At 32.8% G+C, this 2,998-nt stretch overlaps 1 non-coding gene across 1 annotated transcript; it reads right to left on the bottom strand.

Moving 5' to 3' along the window:
* Positions 1-838: 838 nt before the first annotated feature.
* On the bottom strand, positions 839-911 carry Trnav-aac. Its single transcript has one exon. It is a non-coding gene; the product is annotated as a tRNA-Val (tRNA).
* Positions 912-2,998: the final 2,087 nt, after the last annotated feature.

Here is a 2,998-nt window from a genome sequence, read left to right on the forward strand (position 1 = left end):
TTAAAGTGAATCTTCGTTCATAATATAGCTACATACAACTCGCCAACGCTCGTCGCTTCGAGCACACTCTCAGCGGGTTTGCGGTGAGCATAACTCATACCCTCGCACCTCGCACTCGGTTAAGTTGCAAACTTTGATATATTACCTTGTTTCTACTCCACCTGAAATGGGTCCGTAACGCATTGATTATAATAAGTTTCTCAGCGGAATGCCCGCGGCCTGTTAACTGTTATAGTTTACGAGTATTTATCAAATTGATATATTGCGTGTTTAACCCGTCGTGAAGTGGTTATCTCCTATTTTGGTCTAGTGACTACCTTATAAGGTAGTATCTCGAGGTCCTAGATTCAATTCCTGGATCTCGAAAGTCCGAGGATCGAGCCAATAAATAATATTGGACTTGAAGAAACTCTCAGATGCTCTCAGTCGTATCTCGAAAGCCTTTGTTCCCAAATTATCATGAAAATAAAGGAATAAAGTGTTTACGTTCATACCTCTGCACTGTGTAATTCTTTGTTGACCGCCTTGGCTGAAAGAGTTGTGGAGGACATTATCACCTGTATATATACCATTCCATATGAACAATACTCGTTTTAGGTTCGGTGATAACAATATAACAACAATAAAACAATACACGTCTTCAGATGAGGATCGATAAAGTTTCTATATGTTCTTTTATGTCTATATTCACAAGTACTTACAATGTTGGGTACATTGTATTACCTACACCCTTATAACATTTGAATATAATCGGTATCGCTTCAAAAGTATACAATTATTTTTTGAAAATTAAAAGTAAATATTTCAATTTAAAAAAAAAATAGAAATAAAATAGATATGTTTCCGCCCGGGATCGAACCGGGGGCCTTCTGCGTGTTAGGCAGATGTGATAACCGCTACACCACGGAAACGTTGAGGACTTGATATTAAAACACAATCAGTAGCACAAGCGTGTGACGTGTGATAGTGAAAGGCATAAAAATAAGATTAAGACGCGTTCAATAAAACGAGATATATTTTAATCATTATCTTCAATATATTTTGTAATATTCTAGAGCTGTATAGTAGTAGTCTTTCAACTAGTATCTGTCTAATATGATTTATTATTAGGATTATTATGTTACGATATTTAGTGATAGATCTTTTTATATGATAATGTATCTATTTTTAAGTTGAGTTTGCATATAGTACTATGTTATATAATATATGTGTATATTTTTACCATCTCAAAATTTCTTGACGTACTACTCATTTAAAAATATGCATATACTCGGTGGTAGGGCTTTGTGGAAGCCCGTTAGGGTAGGTACCACCCACTCATCAGTTATTCTACCGCCAAATATAATTTGTTGTGTTCCGGTTTGAAGGGTGAGTGAGCCAGTGTAACTACAGGCACGAGGGACAAAACATCTTAGTTCCCAAGGTTGGTGGCGCATCGACGATGTAAGGTTAATATTTCTTACAGCGTCATTATCTATGGGTGATGGTGACCACTTACGATCAGGTGGCCATATGCTCGTCCGCCAACCTATACCATAAGAAAGTGATTTGTTCGCTAAAAGTTAGTTGGTTACTTAACACATTATAAATTGTACCTTTTGTTTTTGTTCTACTCTCATTACATATAATTAAAACAGTGTTAAACAATATTATATAACATTATCATAACGTATTTGTATTAATGTAACTTTAATTAATTCAGAATAATTTGTATACCTAGGTATACATTAATATAAATAAATGATATACTAAATTGAAACTAACACTCTCTCCGTCCAATAAACGCAGTTTCCAAGTCGTTTAGAACAATTAACAAGTAACGGGGTAAGGTGGGACATGTTTATGGGCCCCTGTCACCGAGACACGGGGTCAACGTCCTATTAACAATATCATACTTGAGACAAGTTTAGCTACTGATAGCATTTTATTTAGGAAGTTAATGAAACATTAGGCCTGCTATGATGACCTGTAATTAAAATTGCATTTAATTAATTTCACTGATATGAGTAAAATTGAAATGATACATTTTAATATGTCAAATAATTCTTATGCTGATTAGTTCTAAATTAAGAGAAATAAGCATACATATATCAGCGAGGGACAATGCTATTGATAGAATGAAATAAAAGTGTCTGTTTACTTATGATTCCAAATTATCTGTTTTTTATGTTAACGTGTGTTTGCTTTTATAGTAATAAAACATCGATATATTTCTTAATGACTTACTTGACAACGCCAAAAATAACAAATGTAAATAATTGGCATATTATGGAGATTATTTTAATTTTTTTTCATTAGTCTTTCTTTCATCAAAATTTGGCTGAATATATCAAAACTAAGTTAAATATAACAAACTTACATATAATACTATAAAAGTAGCGATTAAAACCTGTAAATGTCTTACTGTTGGATAAGGGTGTCCCCATCCTATCGGAAAGGTTTTAGAGCTCATTCCACCATGCTGCTCCAGCGCGTGTTTGTGAAAACACATGTGGCAGAATTTCATTGAAATTAAATGCCTTAATTTTCCTACACTTTTCATTCTACGCAAAAATTCAGCGGTGTTTTTCTTGGTATGTGTTCGTGTTAAAACATTAAATAAATTCAATTGAAATGTATGGGTTATCGTTGTAGAAATCTATTTAATTCAAAAAACTTAAACGATAAAACTGCATAAGTAAAAAGGCTATTTAATTTTTTTGTATTCCGTAAAGATACAACCAATTCTAATTAAAAATGATTAGCTATTTTGTGCTGCATTTTAATCGATAAAGTTCAGTTTTCAATTCCTTATACAATCAAATAATTTCACGATTCATTTTTACACGTTAAAAATATAATTTAGAACAAACAAAAACACACTTATTTCATTAAATTTTTCAAATAAGCATAGGCATTGTCGGAACCAAAATTAAAAAAGAAGTTCGTAAGCAGTCACGTATACTAATTTAAAATAATACTGAACACACAATAACACCGGTTTCAGAACGATCGAGCG

This window comes from Vanessa cardui, chromosome 9, assembly GCF_905220365.1.
Source record: "Vanessa cardui chromosome 9, ilVanCard2.1, whole genome shotgun sequence".
NCBI classification, from domain to species: Eukaryota; Metazoa; Arthropoda; class Insecta; order Lepidoptera; family Nymphalidae; genus Vanessa; species Vanessa cardui.